We start from the raw sequence: 26705 nt of genomic DNA, 5'->3' as shown, positions 1-26705 counted from the left end.
GGCCGCAGCGGCTAAAAGACGTTAGCCTATGTGCGTACATTTTCGCCTTCTTTACCTCGGCTCACGCGAAGCCGTAATGTTTGCGTGTGGGCACCACTGATGTCTCCCTTTAGCGAGCGAGACGGTTAAGCTTCATGTACGCGTTCGCACATTTTCCTCCGTGGAGCAGGAGACGGTGTCGATGTCTGCCTGTGTGCGTGTGCGCGCGCGTCTGTGCCTTCCTCTCTGCTGCAACAGTAGCGGTTAAAAAATCAGCTGAACTAACTTATGTTTACCTTTTGTGTAGCTTTGAGAGCATGTACCTCGTCCTCATCCTGGGCGAGAGCGTTCCGAAGAGTGTTTTGAAGACGACCCCACCAAAGGACTTTAACCTTTAACAAGCTCTTAGAGCGTTTGCGATGCTATCCGTGGTGAAACTTGTAGAGCTGACCGCTCCGGAGTGATGCAATGAAGAGTTCTTGTTACTCCCTACGTCGATCCTCTCGTGTCTCTGCGTGGGCCCCCTTCTGCTGGTCATGCTCTAGACCACTACGCCCAGGCTGCTTACATAGTCCTGTGTTCCCGTTTTTAACAACGGTAAGTGAAAGTGTCTATAGGCAACCAGAAACTGTCAAAAAAAAAGGAGAGAAATTAAGACAAATAACTGGATGCGAAGGATGAAAACAAAAAAGAGCATCAATATTTACAAAAATTACAAGAAAGAAATTCTAATAGAAAATATGTATGATAACACAAAGGGCAGTCTCTGGCTATTTGACATTCCAGCTCGTCCGAGCAACAGGATGAGGCATCTGTTTGCTGCAAAAAAAATCCACCGACAACTCAGCACTTCTTTTTAGAATGCGAATGTTTTCACCCAGTGAGACACGTAGGCAAAGTGCTCTTTCCAGAAACGCTGGAATTTATATGGATGGAAGCAATACTCGGCCATCAGGACGATATAAGCGAGATATGTTTAGAGTAGCTGGCAGAAAGAAGCCGGGAAAGTCTAGATATCACCACATCTGTTACAGGCATGATTAATAACGCAAGGTAGGTATATAAGTGGTAAGGAAGACAGAAAAAAAGAATAGGGAGTTCACATAAAGTTCGACATTGAAAATCACGTCGTACGATATAGCATATATTACTAGCTCATGCAGGCTAGGTGAATACCTGTCACTGCACCATTTCAAATGGCCTGCAAAGTAATTGTAATTATCATCCGAGGCACTAAAAGAGCCCGGTTGCATGGCCGTTTCGTAAATGACGCGTTTCTATGGTGCCAATACGGTCTCGCACTACAGTATTTTAGTGATATAACTGTCATAACTTCGCCATTCTTCATGAAATGGGTTTGAACGATCTTTTTATTTGGGTATCACGGAATTATTTGATAATGGTAATAGCTGTACTTGTTGAATCAGGGGTTCTTCTGCCTGCACAACTCCGTCTGTGTACAGTCTCTGCAGATGGAGCTCTTTTCGAGCTGGCTTTCGTGTTCGCCTCCCCACATCATTTTTCCCCTATATGCGGTGTAGTAAATCTGGGATTCACTGGCCTTTTAGTTCGGAGTGCACGATTTTTTGTGGGGGATCAACTCTATTACTCTTGAAGAATTGGTTTAGTTCAATGTGGATTATTGAAGCAGTACTTTGAATTTTTAATGGCATACATAGTAATAAAGATGTTGTGAACATGGTCAGGTGGAATATGATGGCACAACGTGCACTGGTGACTCTGACCGTGATTGTGAGGTTTTCACGTACAAAGATGGTCTCTGCTGTAGCCAAAATGTTAGCGTTCATGGCTTACAGCACAGTTTTTCATTGCCTATACGCTTAAGTGGTACTTATTTCGGGGTTGTAATTTAATTTGTGTGTTGGCTGAATCCCCTTCATGTACAACAAGCTGTAGTAAGAGGGCGGCATTTGAAGTGAGCGAGCGTCAAACTTGGTGCTTGTGTCGGTGTGCGGGGCCATAAAGCCCGTGTGCTCGAACCTGTGAATATCGTCAATTTAGGTATAATAAATAACATCGTTGCACCTCAGAAATTAATCATAACTTCAATTTAGGAATATATACCACTTTCATAAAGACTTCCAAAAGTTTATGGTCAGTGAATGTTACAAACACCATTAAGGAACACTTCTGGAATGATATACGAAATGGCGTTATTTTGATTTACGAAGTGTCAAGAGCTTCTATATTAGTCTCTCATGACCAATGCCCAAGTGAACAAAATGCCTAATCAAGGCATAAAAAAAGTTCTCAAATCAATGAAAGATAGGCATGATAGCTTTCTTCAATGGCAAAAATCAAAGGAACAGGACTATACACTTCTATAAAACTTACGTAAAATTCATTATTACATTGATATTAACAAGCAGTCTTGATCCGACTGCCTCAAAAACAGAAATAATTATTTATCTTTCTTTCCAATATATATTTCGCCATCATTTTGGTGTTTGAATGGGGTGGTAGTCGGTTTAAACATCGGTGTCAAAGACAAGGTTGTTCAAAAGACGCAGATATGGAGTGCTCCTTGTATTTATTAGACCCGCCGGGGTGGCTCAGTCAGCTAAGGCGTTGCGCTGCTGAGCACGAGGTCGCGGGATCGAATCCCGGCCGCGGCGGCCGCATTTCGATGGAGGCGAAATGCAAAAACGCCCGTGTGCTTGCGTTGTAGCGCACGTTAAAGCACCCCAGGTGGTCAAAATAAACCCGGAGCCCTCCACTACGGCGTGCATCATAATCAGAACTGGTTTTGGCACGTAAAACCCCAGAAAGAAGATGTATTTATTAGATAAAATGAAGAACATTTTCAAACGGAGGGTCCGCAGCTATGAGCGGTTTTTGGAGTTAAGAGATTAAGCACTACAATGGCGTTTTATCGGCAGAGGCATTGAAACGAGACTTCGCAGTAATTCTGTGCTTCCATCATCATGCGCTTTGAAGCAGTGATGCAATGGAAGGGCTTTTTGCGTACACTGAGTCATTGACGTCATGGCAGTGGCTTTTCCTAAAAATGAAAAGTGCGACACTGAATCACGTATCTTTACCCACGCCACTTATTTCGAAATATTTGTAGCTAAAGTCAAGTACACATGACCCTGTCTGCGTAAGCGGACCCGCACTTGCGTGTCGTACTTCTTTGTGTGATATTATTGACCGCTGACAATGGCACAACTTAAAACCATGCAATGGGCAAGACCGAACATCTGTTCAACTCCAAATCACTGCCGCAGAAAACTCCCGCCACTGAGGCCCATTATGCAGCAGAGAAGCCGATAATAGAGCATAGGCATACACAGTGAAACTACTAGCCCGTGCTTCATGCCCAGACACTGCAACTCAAAGCAGAGGAAAATTGAGAATTTTCCACACCCTCAGCGGAAATCCTTCACATTAAAACCTCGTATTAGCTGCGCAGCATACTCACTCATTTATTCATTTAATACAATACTTTCCATACCAGAAGGCGTTACAGATATGAGTGGTACACATGTACAGGAAAGATGTATATCTGAAGAAATAAAGTTTTAACACAACATGTTGTTTGCACCTGTCTTGAATCTTGCATTGTCGGGAATAGTGGCAATGGAAGCCGGTTCCAATCCACACTTTGTCTTCGAATAAAGGAATCCTGGCACAACCTTGTTCCACAAGACGGTACAGAAATTTAGGTTTGTAATACCAATGGCAAGATATGTATGCTGGAGGTGTCATAAGTTGTTCATTCAGAGTAGGGTTGAAACTATAGATTTTATGAAAAAGGAATTGTGCACACTTACGAGTGGGTGAGAGTTCAGGTAGGCTAAAGGTAATAAATGTAAGACTGGCGTAACAAGAATGATTAGAGGATATAAAACGAGAAGCACATCTTTGAAGACTTTCAATATTTCCACTAATTAATTGAGGTAATTTGAAGCGCGTGTCCCGATTCTGAAATTGAATTGGGAAAGTGTTCAAGGCATATCTCTTAACATACCGGTGAGAGTAGCAACACTAAGGATATGTTTTTGAAAACCTTCAGGAAATGCATCAGCTTGCGCATGCTTCGCCAAGGGGCACGGTGAGAAAGCATGGCTGTCAATCTTATTCAACCATGAACTTGGTCCGAATCTTGAATTAGCCTCTGCGTTCGGGGTTAGCGGATAAGCTTTGCCCCCTCAAACGAATTATGACGTCAATTTCCTTCACATAGGCAATCGTCTGCGAATAAGAAATATTGTTAGCCAAATAATGGCACAGTTTCTTTTCATGCAAGTATTTTTCTCATGATCTGATGTGACACGCACGAAGACGACGGCGGACAAATAGAGAAACACGCGCACACAAGGCGCCACTTACAACAATGTGTAATCAGAATTAAACGCCACTGCTTTATCAAGGAAAGCTATCACAGTTCTATTTTGCGCTTTCGCGTTCCGGTAAAGCTGTTTTTTATAATGAGATTGATGCAACATTCGCGCACCTCACCTGCCTCAATGATCCTTTTTGTCTTTATTACAAATAAAACCAATTTGTCACGGCTTCTGGCCACCACAGTTCACCCATGAAAATTTGGCTTGCATTTGCAATCTCGACAAGGAATTGCCAGGTGGCGCTCTCTCCCATTTCGAACATTGTTTGGACACAGTACGGGACATGATTCCGTGCTGTGTTATTGACAGTGCTTCAAAATTCTTAAATATTGATAACCGCAATTGTTTTATTTTCGGAGCCGTTCGATAAGCGCAAAAAGTAAAGAAAAAACTTGGAGGATGCTTAAGCTTCACCTTTTAAGAGTGGAACGCGATAGCATCCCTGACTTTCACTCACCCTTCCCAGCAACTGCAGCTTATGTAACCGTAATGTTTACTGGGAAACGCTGGCGGCGAACGCTATGCACGAAGGTCAGCTTTCTGGTTCTTTTTAAGGTGAAAGCCCTAAGTGGCTCTTTGCGCGATGGTCCTGAAAAAAAAAGACGGCGTCTAGTCAAGTGGTACAAAAAATAACCACGTCACCTGAGCAGTGGGTGGAGAGGGCAACGAGCGGCGCGCGCAGACAGAAAAATGTCGCAGTTTTGCCCGAAATGCGAAGCATCGATTGCGATAGCAAATTAGTAGAGAGCTATTCGGAGTAGGGATAGTAGTTTTATCGGCTGCATAAGCTTGGACACATTCGCTTACTAACTGAATTAACAAGCGTGGTGTGAGCGCGCACAAGCAAACATGAATAGATCACACTGAATGACCGCAGACAACGACTGTCAAAAGGCTGGCATCAAGCCCAGCCGCCGCAGCGGGCGAAGGTTCGCGCCGTCTAACGCTTCAACGGAAACTGAGCGGCGAATGCACGGCGCATACAAAGGCCAGAGCCATGTGGAGATAACAGACGGTGTGGGCGACCGCCACCACCGGGCAAAGTGCAGAGGAGTTGCGCAGAGGAGAAGTTGTTGGCAGAGGAGAAGCTGCCCCCCCCCCCCCCCTCACTCCCGCGCTGTCTTCCCGCTTGCTTGCTTTCGCGTGGGAGATTGAGTGGCCAGTTCCCCTTGAGCCCGGTTGCAAGATAAGCATTTGGTGAAGCAGCACAGCGTTGCCACGCCTCCCTCCCTCCCTCCCTCCCTCCCATACCCCTACGGCCTTTCGCGCGACGGTCGCGTTTGCTTTCCGTCGTGCGTTCGCTCTCCGTGATAGCACGCGTCCCCCGCGCGTTTTCACTCGCGCATACGGTGCACGGCGATGATTTTATTGCCCTTGGACTTTATACGGAACCTCACGGCGACGACGACGGCGACGCTGACGGCAAAAATACGGTTGAAGTGTCCATATAATTGCTATCGCAATAATACAGGTGTTGCGTCACTGACGTTACGCGACGGCGGTGGCGACGGCGGCGGTTGTGGCGACAGTCGACTACGAAGCAAGAGAGACGGCGATGGAGGACGCTTGCCGGGGGCCTAGCAGATTCCGCGGTAGGCCTCGGATATGCTACGGCCGACGATGCTCGCCAAGCGAGAAACGAGATGTGACGTGCGCAGCTGCAGGAGAAAGACGTTCGACCGCGAGTGCAGCTTTACCCTGAGAGGATGCAATGTAAAGTCGAAGAGAAATGTCGTTGGCGCGAGGCTGCCCCAGCTATGCGCTCTACATGTGTACTTCACAATGCGGCTCGTTAGGTCTTGCAAGAAGTCTGACCCCTCAGATCAGATAACCTAATACATTAACAAGTGTGCAGTAGGCGGTCGCCTCCACGTGTTACCGGAGTGTAACAGGCTCCCGAACTTTTGTTTTCTTTCCCCGCATGGATCAACGTCTTACGGATCTATATACGTCTTAACGAATTATACATTCTTGCAACGCTTTTGTATATACCAAGGTTCTTTATTGCTGAAACGTGTTCCGTCACTCCAATTATTCGTGGAACAAGTTAAATATAAAATACTTGAATGATTTTATTACAACTCGCCTACCATCTCTTGGTTGAAGCATGCAAAGATAGTGATGAACGTGTCTACCCGTGATTCGCGTTGAAAGACAATATGATTGTATATTTATAACCAGAGTGATGTAGGCGAATTTACGGCTTTATACTGGTCGGATTAAGTTTCTTAACATTGATAATGACACCGGGATGCGCGGAGATGTGCAAATGGCACATAGGGAGCCTCCATGCAACATTGTTTGCTTGTAGGCTCCCTAGTGGCAGAATTTTTCGCACACTACCTGTCAACAACTTTCTGTGGCAGTGCTTGCAATGCTACGGAGCCGAATCACACCTGTTTTCCTACGCCCCTGCATGTACTTCCCTACCGAAATAATCTTCCTGCTATGCAGGTTAAATGAAAATGTTGCAGTAACCTGTACTTTTTAATGCAAGATAATAATTTAATAATGAAGAAAAATGTTGCTGTGTCGAAGGAATTTCGTTTCACGTTATTCCATGCAAAGCGGTTTTCTGGCGTCCGTAACGCTTTTCCATCATCTTTAAACGAATATGGCGCCCGTGGGTTGTAGCACGTCAACGTCGCTTGCCGACGCACGTCCACAGCGTTCCGTGACCGCAGCCGCCGTGCATCTGTGGCAAGGCTTGTCGAACGAAACGCTGTCCACGCAGGCCAGGAAAGTTGTGTACAACGTTATTTACGCGCAAGTCTGCAAAAGCGACGCACAGCTGCCTATCACAGACGCATGTCGGGAGGTGTGCGAGATGACTGGGGTTAGCGAACGCAGTGTGTACCGCACGACGTAAAGTGTGGCACCTTGAAGTCAACCAAGCGCAAACGGTCGCGTCTCTCAGCCGCAGACGCCAATGCCAGAACCAAAGAAACGAGACTGAAACTTCACCACAGTTTCTACCTCGACGCTCTACGAAGAAAAGTGCACCAGTATTTCCTGCGAAATGAAATTCCGACAGCCACAAAACTTGCTCGAGATGTGACCAGTGATAGTGACATGGACATGCCTAAATCTGTGTAGGTACCAGTGTTCTAGACGTTCCTCTAAAACAAGAACGAAAGCTCGTTCCTCGTTCTTTTCCTAATATTGAAGCGAGTTCTCCTTACAAGTTCCTTTAATGAGAAAGGAACGCGTTTCAGTTACACTTGAAACACTGGAACATGTCGTTACATTAACCTTACATTTGATGTTTTAATAAATATATATTGTCCGATAATCCTGAGGCGAAATAAAGTCACCAATTTAAAACTCATCTCGAACTACGTATATTATCCGAATTTTAACTTCGCCGGCAACAGATAACAGGGAGATAAAAAAATGTCACAGTTTCGCCCTAAGGGCGAAGCAATGAATGCGATAGCAACACAGCAATGTCATACGAAGTAAGGTGAGCGGCTTTGGTAGCAATATGAATTGTAGTAAACATGAGCTGATTAAGTAAGCAGGTGTGCTGCGGCGTAAGTAAACCGACATGAAGAGAGACTCGATGACCACGAGAAGGCGCGTGTGAAACGGTGGTGTTGATGAGAAGCGCTTCCCGTGGGCAGCGCGTGCGAAGGGACGCACCTGGAGTGCTGCACTGCCGATCCGGGCAGCATTGCGTGTGTAGCGTGCGTTGGAAAATATGGCCCGACTATTACTAACTGAATGAACAAGCGTGGTGTGAGTGCGCACAAACAAACATGAATAGATCACACTGAATGACTGCAGACAACGACTGTCAAAACGCGGGCAGCAAGCACATACGCCGCAGCGGGAGAAGGTACGCGCGGTCTATCGCTTCAACGGAAACTGAGCGGCGAATGCACAGCGCATAAAGGTCAGAGCCATGTGGAGGTAAGAGACGGCGCGGGCGAGCGACGAGCGCGGTTGTTGGCAGAGTAGAAGTGCGCCCCCCCCCCCCCCGCTCCTTCCGGAGCTGGCTTCCCGCTTCCTTGCTTGCGCGTGGGAGATTGAGTGCGTTCGCTCTCCGTGATAACGCACGTCCCCGCACGCTTCCGCTCGGGCATACGGCGCGCGGCGAAGATTTCATCTATACGGAACCTCACGGCGACGGCGACGGCGACGATGACGGCAGAAACCCGGTTGAAGTGTCCATATAATTGCTATCGCAATAAAAGAATCCGAACAAACGCTTCTAGACGAATGTTTTTCAGGGAGAACCGGCAACACCTCCAAGACAGCTTTTCAGGCCTGCGCGTCACGTGATGTGACGTCGACAACGTCACATGCCACATCGCCACGCCAGCTGCGAGCGCTTGCCACGCGCGCACTTAACGGCAACTTCTCCTTCAGACGACGTTCCTCGACCGCCAGGTCCTTACGATTAATCAGGGTAACGACAGATAATGATTATCACGAATTGAATAATACATATTTATTTATCACAGCCAGACACCGTCTCTACACAGGTATACATATTTTTCCCTGTGCACACTGTTTGCGGCTCAAATAGACGACAGACAGCAATAGACATTACATTGTAATGCTGAAAATATGCCAAAAGTAGAAACAACTTGTTGACATATAAACTGCGCAGCACAAACACATGAGTGACTGACGGAGAAGCAAGTTATTGCACCCATAAGACACACACAGAGTACATAAAATCAGATTAATTTCTTTGTATTCTTTTGTCCAAGTAGGCGCCGTATGAGTGAGTCTCAGTTGAATGAGAGCAAACAAAACATAACACATTGTAGTGCCATAAAAGTGCCCAAAAGTTGGAACGTCAAAAGCATACTCTCATCTAAATTCTAGGTTAAAGGAAAATATACCATTCACTTATCACAGTAGGAGGCTTTCCTTCAACAGCATAATATGCAGCACATTGCATTGTAGATTCAAAGACGTGCCAAAACATCAAAATACATAAAACACACTGGTGAATAAATTGTGAACTATAGCAGGATAAATAAGTGACAAAAACACATGGTTAGCGTACTTGTTCATCCCAGAAACTTGCAGGCATGAGGTGATATTGTGTGCAAGATGCATGCAAACACCATTACCTGTGCGCTGTACTGAATACGTCCTACAGAGAGCAGTAGCAGCTGCTCCTTCATAAAGTTTACCGCCCCTTTCTTGTCTTCATTAATGCTACCTTCCAATTTATCTAGAAGGGAATGTATTGCTAGCGACAGGTGGCGAGAATCGCACCGCTTTTCAGACAGCATGCACAGGTTGTTTAAATTTATAACAAGGAACAAGTCCGGTACAACAGCGCCACTAAAGTTCTTAATTGGAGATCCTTGATAGCAGGCAAAGACATTAAGGTTTTCAAACACTGTCACTGACGCGTTCAACCAAGGTTCCCGACAGTCGGTAAAGTTCAAAAACATCGAGCACTCTTCTTTATGAATCATAGTCCACTTCGCCGACACTGATACCCCTTACAGGCGAGCCTTTAGTCCTTCGAAGGATGAAAAACGGTCTCTCTCCTGCTCCACTTCATATGACTCCAGTGATAATTCGACAGCACGAGCGAGTTGGGAAGCTTCTTGTCGGCTCCTCTTGGCATTAGGTTTTTCTGTCGTGCTGTTATGTGGTACTGAAAGGTTCGACGGACAGCCAGGAAACACTGTTGACAGAGATCCAGGACGCAAGCGCTGTACTGGGAATCCGACTTCAATATTTTTTCCCGTTCTTGGATCAGTGTACGATGTCGTCGTCTCGATGCATGAAGCGTCAAAATGATCCGCGCACACCTGCAGAAAAGAACAAACGTTTCGTGAACGTCTGATAAACCGCCTTTACAGCGAAGCTGTTAAGGGATCACCCTTCGATGGTCGCGTCCGGATGTAGAAAAAAAAACTCTCATTCACCGTATTCGCCTATGTGCGAGTGAAATCGCGCAAGGGACGCGCACGTTCACGGGGTGTGGTGGTGAAAAACTTTTATTTGTACGACAAAACGCACGAGGAGGTATGCTCGGGACGACCCTGAAGAGGCCGCCCCTTACAAACACTAGGTGGAGTCCCTAGTACGGGACCCCAGTGGCAGTAGCCGCCGTCTGGACGCGCTTAACCAGGGCCTTTTGGGCCCGTAGGTCTGAGCAGCCAAGCAGGGCAGCCTCCCTGTCCTCCCGGGTAGGGTTGGGTAAGGGGGAAAAGGCAGGGTTGGATGGGCAAGCCCACACCATGTGGTAGAGGTCCGAAGACTTCTCCGCACAGTGCGGGCAAGCTCCAGTAAAGGCCGGATCGAAATGTTTAAGAGCCGCCGGGCACATCATAGTGTTCGTGAAGAGACAGAGCAGGAGACGCTCCTCCTCCTTTTTGAGGCCTCTACACGGGCGGGGGTAGAGCTCGTGGCCGGATTGATTCACGGGGAGCGAATGCACGGCGGACAGAAAAACGCCATTTCTTCCGTCGCGCGAAAGGCCGTGGGGAGACAGGAGGCAGGAAGGGGCGGCGACGTTTAGCTGCGGCACCAAATCCGTATCTAGCGACCGGGCGCAAGGAGAACTGGTCACTCAATCTCCCACGGGAAAGGAGGACAGTGGAAAGGCAGCGCGGGAGTGAGGGGTTGCGGCTTCTGCTCTGCGAGCAACTTGTACTTTGCGCGGCGCCGGGCGGTCGCGCGCACCACACCTTTAAAGCGATCTGCAACACGACTCCTACCTTTGTATAGTTACCGTTGAAGCGATAGACCGCATGAACCTTCGCTCGCTGCTTCTGGCGCGCTTGCTCACGCCAGAGTTTTGACAGCGGTTGTGTGCGATCACACAAACAACGCGCAGAACTGTTGTCGACGGCGGCGGCGTTTTGAGCGTGTTCGCACCGAACGGCGTTGGTGACGTGTTTATGAAGAACGTGCCAACCTTTCCCGTACACCCTATGGCGGTGTACCGTAGCAACCATAAGGCCATGGTCCCTGTGGCCATTTAATAAATGAAAACCACCGGATCATATATATTTCTAATTCTTTAATAGTTAAAATAACCAATTACACCATCACATCTTATAGTCATATTTGCAAATACATAATTTCCACCATAGTACAGCTTCGCCGGTCTTCCTTCCATCTCCACCCCGGTGGAAGAGCTGACAGTTTTTTTTTAATAACTTGTAGATATATCGTGCATGTGTTTACGTGATGTACTTGCATAAGCACAAATAAACACAATTAAACACACATCTACAACTGGGACTTGTTTGCATCAGAAACGTTGCGAGGCGAAGAGAGGCGGCGACTTCCAACGCTACTCGACAAGTGTCCCGTTCTGATCTCGTCGAAAACCTCCGAGCCGCCGCCAGAGGCTCCGGCAACAGTCACGAACGCCGTGCGCGTTCGGTGCGAACGCGGGCAAAACGCCGACGGCGTCGACAGCAGTTCTGCGCGTTGCTGGTGCTGCTACATGTGCAAGTTTATATAGCGGATTAACCTACTGTCCATACCCCCTATAGCTCTCTACTAATTTTCTATCGCGATTGATGTTCGCCTTTCGGGTGAAACTGCGACATTTTAGGTGCGAAGCTCCTTGGGGTCGAGCCTTCTCCGCCATCGCGCCGTCGTAGCCCGAATCATCCCCCGGCCGGTGCTTGGCCCACTCATCATCATTCACTTCGTGGATATGCGGTGTCTTTTTTTCATGCTCCGTGCCGCTAAAAAAAGAAAGCCTACCTAGGCTTTGGAAGTATCTAAATAAAAGCGATGCGTAAGTACGTACATGTAGAAGCAGTAGGAAAGAGAAACACGGAAGCGTGTGGCCACCGCGCCCCATAAAGCGCTGCTACCGACAGCTGGCAAGAATGCAGGGCACCAGGCGGATGTGCGGGATGAACAGCCGGAGACAAAACCACGTTCGCTATCTGCGAACGTGGTTTTGTCTCCGATTCTTATCCGCTCTTGGCGGCAGCGCTTCGCAAGGCGCGGTGGCCACGCAATCCCATGTTTTTTGCAGCGTAAGCTGTTATGGGCTCATTCCAATAGCCGTTTCGGTTCGCGATGCTGTCCGCCGCTGCTCGCGCCGCCGCTGGTGACCGTAACTGGCCGCTGTCATTGTACTGATTGTTACTTGTCTTTCTGGGCACAGGCTCACCAAATAGACATTTAGTTTTGTGACGTGTTGTGCCACTGGTGATTGGTCCCTATCGCTACAGAGTCATTCCAAGGATCAAGTACCCCAGACGTGTCACTCGGTAATCTCACACTACTTTAAAAAAGCATGGCTATTGACTACACTGCTAAAATTGCATTCCCAAAATGATCTTGCTGAAAAAAAATTCCTGTCACGTGACAAGCTTTCAAAGTTTCATATAGTACGTCAAACATTCCTCTACAAAAAAATGAATGCAAATGTTATTTCGGTTCCTAACGCTTCACAACTTCACCTTAATGACCATACGAAACTTCTTATTCAGTATATGTTGGTGCCTATTGACAACTTCGGCCAGATAAAGCTCCTAAGCATCGAGTCATGAAAATACCAAATCGCGCTTCTTTCGGAGCAAAACTACTGTTGAATAAACATTATTTATGCGCAAGTGCACTACTTGATGGACTATTCTGAAATAATGTGCAAAAGTACAAACTTTTGTTTCGGGACCACTTTCACACAAGATTTTCGCAATGAGGTACTCCTCGTAAAAATATCAAACAAAGCTCATTAGAAAGGCCTACGTATTGGCGTTCCATTTTGGCCCTTATTTTATTTGGAGTTTTGTTTTAAGCGAAGTATAAGGTTTTCAATTTGTACCCTGCGCCACGTTCGGGCACAGCTGCTCGCTACGACTTCATTGCAAAACATAGTGACTGTTGCGTCAGACAGTAAGTGTTCGCCGGTTGGGGTTGTAGTGCAACCTTCGTCAGCACGTGAAGGTTCGACCTTGTTGCCCAGTCTCATTAATTATTATAAAATTTGTCTTGGTGTTTTTCTCTTATCGTTGCTCTGAGAGTGTGCTAAGGAGCTTAGAGGCAGGGTGGGAGCTCTCAAAGTTCATTTTTTTAACGCATCCAGCATTTATTTCTTGCATTTTGATTTAGAAAATTGTCTGAGAAGAGACATCTAAAGCGCATGATTGAAAATCTTCTGTCCTCATGTAGTGTTTCTAAGAGATAAACGATCAGAAAGCGGCAGAGTAGTACCGGGAGTTTCGGAGGGCATTGATGCGATCAAATGACTTAAACTGCGTATGTCGGCAGTATGGGAAACGCCTTATAAACTGGTTCTAGTGATATATTCAAGACGGCTTCAGAATAATCGTCTTCGTTATCATCGTCATTCTTGCCTATATTGTGGGCAGTGCAAGACGAAGGCCTCTCTCATTCTTTTTCCAAAGAACTCTGCGCTGTGCTTATGAAAGGCATACTACATTTTTTACGAGAAGTACCTCATTGCGGTAATGGCGAATGGAAGTGATCCAAAGGCAAAATTTTTTCAATGTTTGGCATGCTATTTAGAAAAAATATTTCATTGAATTAGAGTATAAATCAATTTAGTTTCGTATATAGGTCCTCGACAATCAGATAAAGTAATTACACTAAACAATCCCGTAGTAGTTCTGCCCGAAAAATGTAAGTTGTACAATTTTGTCCGCATTCGGGGCTCTGTAGAAGTTTGATCTGACCGAAGCCGTCAATAAGAAGCAAAACATATTGCAGATAAATCTTTGTAGGGCCCGTAGGCGAAGTTGTTAAGCTTTAGCAACTAATATTAACATTTTACGTTTTTTTTGCAGAACCATGTTTCGTGTACTTGAGGAAACTTTGAAAACACGTCACGCGGCTGGAAATTTTCCAAAAGCAGAACTATCTTAGAAATTCAATACGATGAAACAGTCAATAGCCATGATTTCTTAAAAGCAGTATGAGATGAACGAGTGACACGTCTCTGGCACTTGGCGTGGAATGATGATACAACGTGACGCTATGATATATCAAACTTATACATGAGCTCATCAGGGCTTATACGGCTTAAAAGTGTGCAATTCGTTGCAGTAATTAGTTGACTGCTCGGCTAGGCAACCGCGCGTAAGAGGTGCAGGGTGCAGAAATTGTGTGACAGACTCGGGCTGCAAGCCAACCCGAGTCTTCTTTTTTTCACTCCCATTTCTTTGTGCGCGCCTTCTAGCGCAAGAACCACTTCGCAAGACTGGGTATGCCAATCAGCGCTCACCAACTTTGACCACGGCGGGCCCACCACAAATAGGGACCGTGCCAGATTGCATGATTATTCCGTAAGATTACCACTTGCTGTATCCTAGTCTAATACAGCTGCGTCCCCAATACAACCTACTCGATCAGTTTTTCGCATTGTTCTTTCTCATTTTTGCCAAATATAATTTTCTACATGCGCAAATGCTGAGAAACGCATTACTTCAGAGCCTAAAGAAAGGACATTATCGAATGCATATTCCTGCAGAATAATGCTCCGACGCCCAACCTTGACGCATGCGAACTTCATTGTTTATTGCCTTTTTTAAAGCAGTGACGCAATACTATGCAGTAATGCTCTTGAACTCAAACAACAAAAATTATTATAATTGAACGCAGCATTAAACGGCGCTATACACTGGCGGATTAGTATTTTGTCTTTACAGCTACCAATCTGTGAAGTAGCGTAGGACTTTCGCTATGGGTACATGCCACCTGCGTTTCCCAATGACCACAAAGCTGCCAAAATTTTTTTGTTTATTGATAATCACTGCAGGTGGAAACGACCTAAATTAAAGTTATTTTCAGGGTTGCAGTTGAAAGCTTTAGCCTCGAAACTGCAGCGCGCACACAAGAAACGAGGACAATAAGGCAAAGGTAACAGGCAGGCGCTCTTACCTTTGGCTTATTCTCCTCGTTTCTTGTGTGCGTGCTGCAGTTTCAAGGTGAATAGTTACCAACTCGCTCAACTTTCAGTACTTTAGCCTCGTAGCTACGATCCATAAAAGTGGGAGATAAAAAAAAATGTTTGCTTGGCATCCACTGTGCCTAATTTAGGGAGGATTGTAGCACTAAAAAGCTAAAATCCACTCACTTAAGATGGATCTCTTCCTTAGGCGGGCAGCATTTCTCTCACAGGTTTCTCGAATAAACCTAAATATGAAAAAACTCATGCAGTACTTTGTACAAGTATCTTATTAGCAATAAAGACAAGAATATGTTTCTCCATGTTTAGCGTATTGAAACATCTGAATGGAAGTAAACTTAAGCATGGAAGGGCTGTGTTATTTATTGATTACTTATGAGTGGGACTTTCACAATAATCATGAAATTATTTTATCAATTTTTCTAATCCAGAAATTTATATATGGTATTCATTAGTATCAGACGCTGTAACAGATGCAGGTTGCAGAAGTATGATACCTGTTTTGGGGGAGAATTACGGACTTGTGAATTTGGTGCTAATATTTTTTAAGGATTATAAATTTTCGAAAACTGTTGACTAAACATCAGAAAACCAAGTTGTTTCATTCTATCGTTTGTATAATTTATCGCTTTTTTCTGAAATAAAAAAAATACGATCAAATAGGTTTTCTCAAAGAACATTTCTGCATTAGCATATATTGTTGGGATGTTCCCCTGATTCAACGAGTACAATAAGCTGTAACCTCCGACAGGTAAGAAAAGCTAGAACCCTGATGACTATTACACTTCTTTAATAATTGCTGTAACTTTAAATTAGTCATCAATAAACAAATTATGTCGCTATACTGCATGAGCAAATTACAGTTAAATGGTCATCAACCTCCTCAAATGCAGGGATAGGCACAAGTATTGATGGCCTGTTTACTAGCATACACATACTACCTGTTTTGAAGAATATGCACTGGCAAAATATTCGCCTGTGTTTCTAAAAAAACACTCATCTGTTTCCGGGCAGATTAAAGTATCTCACCACTATCAATAGGACACTGTTATCTTTGTCAGCTACTGAATGCCGGTCACATCGGTAGATTTTAAGTGTTTGTGAGCATGACAGCAAACTCCGTCCCCCACTCGAAGCTCACGGAAAGCTGTGCGTGCTTATTGCATAGGATTGAGGTAGATTTATGTTTCATTTTTGCTTGTGCTAACATCGTCGTCTGCGTTATGCGAGCTGCGGTCACCTGGTGGCGCAGAGCACAACCAGACAAACATAGAACTAGTATTGCACCAACCAATTTTTACTTCGCTGCTGCAGAAAATTTACACTAGCAGCGAAGTATAATACACTTCGTCCCTGCAACATTAGCGTTCTGTTTGTGGGGTTGAGCTCTGCACCGCTAGGTTGCTAAGGGGGCATCTTGCAAGACGTTTGCGTTTGTGCCTCCGCTCATCTGACAAAACACCCGAGTCACTTGCGTTTATCGGAATACGGACCCGTTAAGCCCTCCTTTATCTCTCTACTGTCCGCGGCGTCTGCTTTGCGTTTCAATGCTGGCGGCAATGACAAACACGGGAATGACAAAAACAATAACACTATTTACTAAACTACGCCTACAGAAAACCTAAATATTATAAAATTTGTAGTGATTTTAAGATATGCCGTATTTGCCATTAGGACGTATACGCAAAGCCCTTATGTATAATTCAACAAGTTCACGTCACCTACAAATTCATATGGAATATTCGCCACATTAGCTTGATTTTAGTGAGCTGATTCGTTACAGTGTTCATCTGAGAGCGCTAATGACGAGAACGAAAAGCTTACACACGACCAGACGGGCTCTGAACTTCCATTTTGCGTTCATTTACAAATACTCGTTCCATTATACACGCTGGGCATCAGGTCACATATCGCACACATCTTCCCGCAAACCATTGCAAGGTTCGATTGACTCACATGTTTACAGATACCTAGAAAAAAATGTACGTATACTTTTTATGCGGTGCCAAAGAGGCACTGTTAACACATCTGTTTCCCGCTTTCCTTACATAATGTACTTCAAATAGTTCACGTGCTCTATTACGTCTTCCATTTCTTGCAAAAATTGTGTTCGCGAGCCCCGGTACATGCACACTTTTTGCAGTGTTCAGCGAAGTGAATCACGTATCCATTACGGACTTCACTATTTTGCCGCCTGTCCCTCTATTGTAGCACTGACTGGCCTATCCAAAATAGGAGTATTTACGGCGCAAGATTTACCGAATTTATGAGGTATTTGGTCGTATAGCTAATGTTGCATTGCATGCATTTCTGGTTCTTTCGAAACTTACACACTCAATAGTTTACAAGATGCGGAAAGAACTACATTTATATGTTGCCTGCTAGAGTGTATATATATATATATATATATATATATATATACATATATACACTCTAGCAGGCAACATATAAATGTAGTTCTTTCCGCATCTGTATATATATATAGGGTGTTTTAGCGAACACTTTCAAAATTTATTTAAGGTTGCCTGTGGCAGATGGCCCAATTCCAGTTAAAGAGCTGGTCTACTCGAAGTGGCGGACATTACTTGCACGAAAAATTGAAATGCATAATCGACGCATCAACAAAAATTCACTAATTCAGTTTTTAACTAATTACCTGATGTCGCATATTGCAATTTACAAATTGTAGCCGTGTAGTTCGCAAGGCGGATCCTCTTGGAATTAATTCTCGGGATGACACCACTTTCGAGATATTATTACCGAACTTTGCGGAGAAATGCATTGGCGTTCCGGTTAATTTTGTTCTTCAATGCATAAAGCGGCGTTTTTAAAAAAAAAAAAAACTAACTGGAACGCGAATGCATTTCTCCGCAAAGTTCGGGAATTATATATATAGAATGTTTATTTGGCTGCAAAATATTTTAAGTATAGCGGTGGTCGGAGCCCCTCAGTCCAGGGCCCCACTGGCCTCTGCCGCCTGCCTGACCTGGCTAATTAAGGACTTTTGTCCTGCCAAGTCGGAACGGGCGAGCTGTGCCTCCCACTGCTCCATTGAGATATTATTAGTGGGCCTATGAGGGTGCTTACTACACTCCCAGGTCACATGTATTAGTGTAGGTATGCCACCGCACCAAGGGCACGTGGCCCTATAGCGGGTGGGATACATGGCATTTAGCAGTTTTAGATGGGGGAATACCCCGGTCTGTATTTTGCGCCAATCGGCGGCCTCTTCCCCGCTAAGTAAGATCTCGAAACTGCTGTCATCCTGAGAATTCGTTCCAAGTGGATCCGCCTTGCGAACTCCACGGCTACAATTTGTAAATTTCAATATGGGCCAGCATGTAATTATTAAAAACTTAACTAGTGAATTTTTGTTAATTATTCGATTATACATTTCAAGTTATTATGCAAGTAATGTCCGCCTCTTCAAGTAAACCAGCTTATGAACTAGAATTGTGCTATCGAGTACAGGCGACCTTTAACAATTTTTGAAAGTGTTCGCTGAAACACCCTGTACATATATTCATATCATCATATACGCGTAATGCGAAGCCGTGGGATCGTTCCCCAGCTGCGACAAGATGTTAGTGCATGCACTTTCATTTCCATTAATTTGTCAAGTCTTTCAATCAGTAGGCGCACGTAATTTCCCCTACGTTGTCCTTGGTGGCTGTGTTTGTTAGCTTCTTATATGATTGAGAAAAATCGGGCCCCTCGGTTCCCTTTTTCTCGTTCACACACACAAACACACGCACACACACACACACACACACACACACACACACACACACACACACACACACACACACACACAGAATATATATATATATATATATATATATATATATATAGCATCCTGCTGGTTTCTCGGCGTCCCGTTATGTGTAGCGTGGGAGCCAGTTAATAGGATTGTTGTAAACTAGCTTCCCTGCGTCGTGCATCATGCACCACAACAATTACATTGTCGCGTGACAAATCATAGCTGGTCTATGGTGGTTTAAATCCGCCAATGTAATAATTCCTGCTCTAGACAAAAGTGCATACCGTGGAGGCACAATGGCAGCGTCGCCCAGGAACGGAAGTCGCTGTGGTCTTTATTGGTATAGACAGCCACGAGCAGAATAATGCGGCGCAATACAGGCGTCCGCCGCCGCAACGACTTCAGTGTTGCTAGAAGCAGCGTGATTCCATTCCCAGTAAAATTCAGTGAAAAAATAGTTTTGTATCTGCAACTGAACCATTATTCTGGAACCAAACCATATTACATGGTCGCGCATGAACAGCTGTGATCAGTCGATCATTCTGCGCGATGTGCGCAGCTTTTGTCGCCATCTTCGCTCTAGGCTCTTTGGCTGGCTAGCCGATTCAAACGCGGCGGCAGGAAGTCGGACGCTACCACGCCCTGTTTGGTCCGCGCTGAAAGCCTTCATTCGCCGCTTCCGGCGAGTGGTTGACCGCCTGCGAACATATCTAGCCCACTCTTATCGACGGCAAACAGCCGCCGGCCGCCTTGCGGCCACCGCGCCCGGCCGTTTGCCAGTTTTTCGCAAGCAAATCACTCCATGTGGGGCGGGCTTAACTCCGGATCTACTGCGAATTGCCGACGTTTCTCCGCCGCTTCGGCGGCACGATACTCGGCATCGGACCGAAGTCGCCTGACTCACTCTCGAGTAGCGGCGCGGCGGCTTTCACGCCGCGCATCCTGTTCTTCGGGACCGACGCTGTTCGGCCGCTCGGCGCGGAGACGGTGTCGCCGCGGTGGTGACGCGGAGCTATATATCCCGTGGCAAGGCGCAGTGACGTCACGGCTTAGCTCAGTGTCTGTGCTGCCGCGGCAACCACTCTACACGGCGTGGTGACGTCATGGCTCGGCAAAGCTAAGGCGAAGCGATGCGGCGCGTGCGATGACGTCATGGCTCACGCAGCTGTCGCAAGGCTCGGCGCGGTCGGTGTAGCTGGGGCGAAGCGTTGCTAGGCGACGCATGGTGACGTCATAACCAGGGGGAGGTTTTGCGGCTGTCACTCGACGGACCATCCTCGAGCTTAAAGAGCATCGCTAGTTCGCAGGTGTAAGTGCCATTGAGCTTAGACCCTTTCTGCACTGCCACCGGGATCGGCTCACAGTTTTTGTTGGCAAACGCGTATGTTACCCTCTGGCCAGGTATTTTTCCATGACCTAGGCCAGTGCATTGGGTGTAAGCTGTCAAAAAATGCAGTGTGGCATTTACATACAAATTTAGAACAATGGAATCAGAGAGCATGGATGCGTTTTGTATAGGGAGTTTCTACGGGAGAAATTTAGCAAAGGCATCGAACAATGGTGCGCAAATGTTAAAATGGAACTTATTAAGGTGGCTGACTGGGCTAGTTGGTTATTCATACTGGTAAAACACAGTGCATGAGCAAACACGGGAACGAATAGCAGACATGGAAAAACACTGCGGAGAGTTAAAATGGACATTCGTCTTTCATTTTGCATCGCGATATCAATTACATGGACACTCCAGACGCATTTCTGCCGTCGTCGTTGCCGTGAGGTTTCGTATGAAGTCCATGGGCAATAAAATCGTCTCCGCGCGCTGGATTCTGTATCCGCAGCGAAAGCTTGCGAGGATGAGCCAGCGATGGCGGCTCAATTTGCCCTCCTCTCAATCTCCTCTCTCCGGGGAGAAGGGAGGGAGCGGACTATACGTGTTACTCCGGCGGCTGCTTCGTAGGGCACCGCCGCCCGCACACGCCCGGGCCGCGCTATACTAAAAGCTATCTGCGACGGGGAGATTCCGCCGTGCGCAGTTTTTTTTCTTTTTTTGCGGCTTAGTTCGCGTTGATGCGAGTGGTATACCGAAGGTCGATTCGCTCGCTGCTTCCGCTGCGCTTCCTCACTCCAGCGTTTTGACAGCAAGTTTCTGCGGCAATCGAGTGAGATGTGTTTGTTTGTGTTTGCATGTTTGCTTGTGCACGCGTGAGACAGTGCTTGTTAATATAGTTGGTACGCTTATGTCTAGAAGTTTATACGGCCGATAAAACTACTACCTTTACTTCATATCATCATGATCACCATCATCGTATATTTATGTGCGCTGCAGGACGAAGGCCTCTCCTGGCGATCTCCAATTACCCCTGTCTTGCACTAGCTGATTCCAACTTGAGCCTGCAAATTTCATAACTTCATCACCCCACCAAGTTTACTGCCGCCATCGAGTGCGCTTCCCTTCTCTTGGTATCCATTCTGTAACTCTAACGATCCACCGGTTATTCGTCCTACGCATTACATGGCCTGCCTAGCTCCATTTTTGTTCTCTTAATGTCAATTAGAATATCTGCTATCGCCGTTTTCTCACTGATCCACACCGCTCTCCTTTTGTCTCTTAATGTTTGGCCTAACATTTTTTGTTCCATCGCTCTTTGTGCGGTGCTTAACTTGTTCTCGAGTATCTTTGTTAATCTCCAGCTATGATAACTTCATATAGCTGTCTACTAATTCGGTATCGCAATCGATGCTTCGCCTATCGGGCGAAACTGGACTTTCTCGGGTGAGAAGGGTATAATAGTTGACAGTTTATGTTTGATGGGCTGTAGTCTTGCCCATGGTGTCAGCAGTCTTGCTGCAAGCCTTAAGGCTGACTCAAGTTTTTCTTGCTGCGTGCAGCTCTTGAAACGTGTCTCATAAGGGCATTGTTACACTCTCAGATATCTTACTCTCATGAAGACGTTCTACTTTAAAATCTCACATTGACCTAATTGTACTTGAAATAAAACGCATTGTTCAAGATGTGAAAAAAAAAATAATTCATCTCCAAGCCTACCTGTAGGAGCGCACCTAACAAAGAGAACAAGAGCAACTAAATTCTGAAGAATATTTGTCTTAGAGGTTCATTGTCCCAGAACGAGCATAAAAGTCTGATCGAAGTTGTAGCTGCGAGACTTCTCTAGCTGGAGACTGTGAAGATGGTTTCCCACGGGTTTATTTGCATCGCTCTAGCCATATCTTGTCTTTTGTTACCGGCTCAGCTGGGGGGTCCCACATATGCTCATGCAAGTTTTAACTGGAAAAGTCTGTCGTCATCTACACTATCTCGTAGATATGCACCACGTATTTCCATGCCTAGTACTACTACTACTAGACGGTCAACTACACGTAAGTATATTTATTGCGATCAGCATTCGTATGATGCTTTACACACTTTCCCCGGGCTAGCCATTTTTCTCTCTCATCGTTTTCCAGGTAACTTGGGTCACTGCGTAGTCAATGGCATAATATGTAGCACATCGAGCTGCTGCTCTGATTAAACGGGATTCATACCCAACGGTCAGAATGACTTGGGAAACAAGGTGTGAGGCACTGATTATGTGCCACACTTGAGTGAAATTATTTAACACAAACTTGACTCGCTGCGTATGTGCCGCTTGTCAGGGAATCTCTATGATGCCAATTGTGTCAGTGGGTAGGAGATACTAATTACTGGACCACTTTCACGCCAACTTGGGTTACTGCGTATGTGCCACTGCGCATGTTCCCTCTTCAATGAAAATAAATATCCTCTAAAATTTACGTGTTGCTGGGCAGAATCAAACCCGCGTCCTATGTACTTAGACATTCTTGTCTAAAAGTACATTCACACTCGAGCCACATGCGGACTTCCTGGTGACGCCTCTAGATAGCAGAGTGTGTCCAGTAAAAAGCAGAGAGAGCAGCGCGGTTGCTTATTGACCTCATGCACAGCGCAATACGACGTTGACAGCAGAGTTTGTCCCTACACGTCTTCAATGCTAATGACATTAACATCTACATTCGTCGTGTGATTGCTTCTGCAGGGGTTTATCAACCCTTTAGATCATGTACTGCTGCTGTGAATTCGGAAGTCATTTCACTCATCACTTTTACAGCTTATCTTGTTGTAATAATACGATTACAATTTTTAAGGGTACTTGACTCACTTTCCGATGGTTGCCTGTGTGTCTCTATACATCGCACCCTTTCCAACCCCCCCCCCCCCTTCCATCTTGGGTCACTGGGTCATCCATGATTCATTATATAGAGGAAGGACGCTGCTGTGCTGACAGAATGGGGTTCCAAACTAGCAGCAATGAAACTGATTCACGCCAACTTTCGTTACCGGGTATTTGCCGCTGCGTATTTGCCGCTTTTCATTGAACCTCTTGGACGCCAACGTGGGCAAGTGAATATGCGCCGCTCTTCAATGACAAAGCAATCATTTAAAATTTCTCCAGTGCAGAGCGGAATGCATCTCGCGTCGTACATATTAGTTTCTTATATTCGAACATAGATAGTCACCACTAGATGTCGCAACCTGTCCAGGTGGAAGCGCGACAGCGCTGCCCGACTGCATACACGCCTCATAGAAGACGCGTTTCAGCCGTAGTAATAAGATGTGTAGCTACAACGCTTCACTGCCGATGGCTTTAACGTCAACATTGATTGTTTGACGAGTTTCGCCGTAGTTTTTCTGTTATTTATTTTTAACTGAAAACTTGTTTACATGCAACGAGGCGGATAGCGTGAATATTCAGTGCAGTCATGTGGCGCTGTAGAACAAAAATGTATGCAAATGCATCAAACTGTAACAAAAACGAATCCTTTTGTAAATCTTTCCAAGGATTCCCAGTGCCAGGCAGCCGAAGTTAAGATCATTATCAGAACTTTTCATGAGCACAAGAAAGAAAGCGACTTGTTTTGCTGCGAGCACAGTGATCGAAACTGGGCATGACTTATTTTCTCCGCCCATGCATAGCTGACGGCAGCTATTGTCATCAGTTACGTTACTCTCAGCCCTGCAAACACGTATGTACAAAAGTGATTGCTTAAAATTTTTTTAACTTTGACCAACCTTGTTCCACTTGAATGGAATATCTGTTGGTACCTCCTAATGTTTGTCTTACTTGCTCAAAGTATAACATTTCAATTTTAAAACAATTTATCGGGGTTGCATTAGCTGTTTAACGTGAAAGCTCTTCGTACGCATACGCTGCGCTGTCAGCGGTTCTTGCTGGTCGCTTTTGTAATTCATAGGAGTCACTGCTCTGCTTGCCGACCAGCTAGCGGGTCGCCATCTAATTACAAGAACGTCAATAACAATCATCCGCACGATGGCGCAAATACCGCTGTTGAGATAGCGCGAGCGCCACTACGTGACTGTGCTCCACCAATAGGGACGCGCAGACCTCATCGCCTGCCCTCGCTGGAGGGCTCTGGCGGAACTATAAAAGAATGCCGCTGCCTTTACTTTTATTCTAGGTGGCTTAGTGGCAGCAGAGTCAGCTTGAAAAGGGGAGTTCAGCCGATGTCCATTCATCCACAAGGTGATGTTGCGATAGCAGTATATTGTATCTTAAGATACACGTTGCATTCTTTCATGTACCGGAAATACAGATACTGATACACATCTTCCCAGACGTATCATGATACAGATACAAGATACCACAAAAGTATCTAAGATAGTGTCTAAGATACATTTATCTTCGATACTGCCCAGCACTAGTTACTCTGTACTTCAACCTTGCCGAATAACAAGGACGAATAACAAAAAAACACGATGTGCACATCGATCTGTGGCACTGAGCGAGTCGGTGTAATAGAATTTTTATAAGCTGGCCAATGGAAAATGGCTTTTTACCATTGTAAAGGGGACCCTCCGCGTTAGTTATGTGGGTTTGGCGTCACGATGGTGAGCTCGCTGCCGCGGGGTCCATCTCAGCTGTGACGACGGCGACATTTAGAGGAGGGATAATTGCGAAACTTTAGGTGTAACGTGTACTCTAATTTAGGTGTACGCTAAAAGACCTCAGTTGGTCAAAATCATTCGGGAACCTCCGTTACCATGCGCTTCGTAATCAGATCGTATCTTTTCCTTGTGAAACCCCCGGATTCCTTGTAATAAGAGCGTGCCAGATTTTAGGGACAAGTATGTCTTTATACATACATACATACATACATACATACATACATACATACATACATACATACATACATACATACATACATACATACATACATACATACATACATACATACATACATACATACATACATACATACACATGGTTGTACATTGGCGTACCTGAGGTAAGCTTCGACTTCACGGCTGTGCGAAATGTAGTCGCACCATGTGTTTCCATTTCTCTGGTGATGCCATGCTTCCACTGCAGCCCCTCCTTCACGAAAGCAATTAGGTGAGGGACGTTAAGCGACATTGTTAAGGGCTTCAACATACTTTGACGAATATTAAGCAAAGGGCGTTCGATTCATTCCAAATATTTCCTTGCAACAACTGGCCTTAGCGGTTGTGCTTGCTAATCCTCCAAGGACTAGGTCAAGTGCACGTATACAACTCAAGAAAGTGCAAGGCAAGGAGGTGCCTTGGTAGGCTCAATTGGTAAGAGCTTCACACCCGTAATGCGAAGGCGTGGGTACGTATCCCGCCTTGAATTGCACATTCGTCCACTTTAATTTCCATTTATGTATCATTTCTACATTTCATATAAATAAGTAACTGGTCCCTATACTTTTCCTAGTGTCATCATATGTTGAGCTTTGTATTCGTAAGTGTAAAAATAACGTAACGGTGATGTAATTGTAGAGCGTCCGCCCGTATGCGCGAGGTATTGGGTTTTAATCCTTGTGCCACCAGAAACCCACCGGTTTTTTCTCATGGTTAGAGATTTACCATGACCGAGCACTCACTTGTTCAAATGGGTTCTCGTCTCACAAGGGGGCCCTATAGACATTTGCGAGGCTCTCTGGCCAACCGCATGTGTCCACCACGAGCACACCGTAAAGCATTGTGCGAAGTACGTTTACCTGCATATTCCGCAGTGATTTCTGAGTGTGAAAGCGAAACACCAGGAAAAGAGAAAGCGAAGGAAACAAGTTTGGTAAATTCAGAGCGCTTCCCCTGCCGGGAAAATGGGTGTAAACAAATCTTGTGGCAAGACGACACTGTCGCAGGTGTTCCGCTTCGTTTGCCCTAATTTCAGAGACGGCGGCTCTTCGCTGGCATTTTGCCTCAACATCGCGCTCGAGCAACTCGGGGTCCGTGGCGCGTGGGGGCTTCCGAAGCCCCCACGTTAGAATCGGACGACAAGCTTCGCTTACCCCCATTTTATCGACAGGGGATGGGCTGCTGATTGCGGTGCCCCGTGTGACAAGGGTTGTTCAAGGGCGCGTTAGAGGTCTGCGAGCCCACAGGAGTATGTGCCATTTAGCTTTGACAGTTTTCTGAGCTTGCTTAGAAAAGCGGAGCTGAGCTTGCTCATCTACAACAAAAGGAGCTAATAGGTAAAGAGCTGAGCTTGCTCTTCTACAACAAAAGGAGTTAATATTGCAAAATTTTGGATCCCAGAATACGGTACTTGGGTTATTTTAGGACTTCCCGACGGCATTTCACCTTATTAATTATTGCGTTTTATTACGCAAACTCGAATATTATGGTATTAGAGGAGCTGCAAATTCTTTCATGAATTCT

At 45.6% G+C, this 26705-nt stretch overlaps 1 long non-coding RNA gene across 2 annotated transcripts; it reads right to left on the bottom strand.

The window, feature by feature from the left end:
• Positions 1 to 4703: 4703 nt before the first annotated feature.
• On the bottom strand, positions 4704 to 25392 carry LOC125945937 (uncharacterized). Of its 2 annotated transcripts, none has more exons than XR_007467238.1 (4): positions 25272 to 25392; positions 16716 to 16772; positions 15391 to 15449; positions 4704 to 4935 (listed from the first exon to the last, which is right to left on the bottom strand). It is a non-coding gene; the product is annotated as an uncharacterized LOC125945937 (long non-coding RNA). The 2 variants fall into 2 exon arrangements; XR_007467237.1 differs by lacking the exon at positions 16716 to 16772 and adding an exon at positions 17047 to 17192 and having other exon boundaries at positions 25276 to 25387.
• Between the last annotated feature and the right edge of the window lie 1313 nt (positions 25393 to 26705).

The sequence above is a fragment of the Dermacentor silvarum genome, chromosome 5 (genome assembly GCF_013339745.2).
Source record: "Dermacentor silvarum isolate Dsil-2018 chromosome 5, BIME_Dsil_1.4, whole genome shotgun sequence".
Taxonomy (NCBI): domain Eukaryota; kingdom Metazoa; phylum Arthropoda; class Arachnida; order Ixodida; family Ixodidae; genus Dermacentor; species Dermacentor silvarum.
The sequence above is the reverse complement of the archived record's forward strand: the minus strand, read 5'-3'. Positions and strand labels throughout refer to the sequence as shown.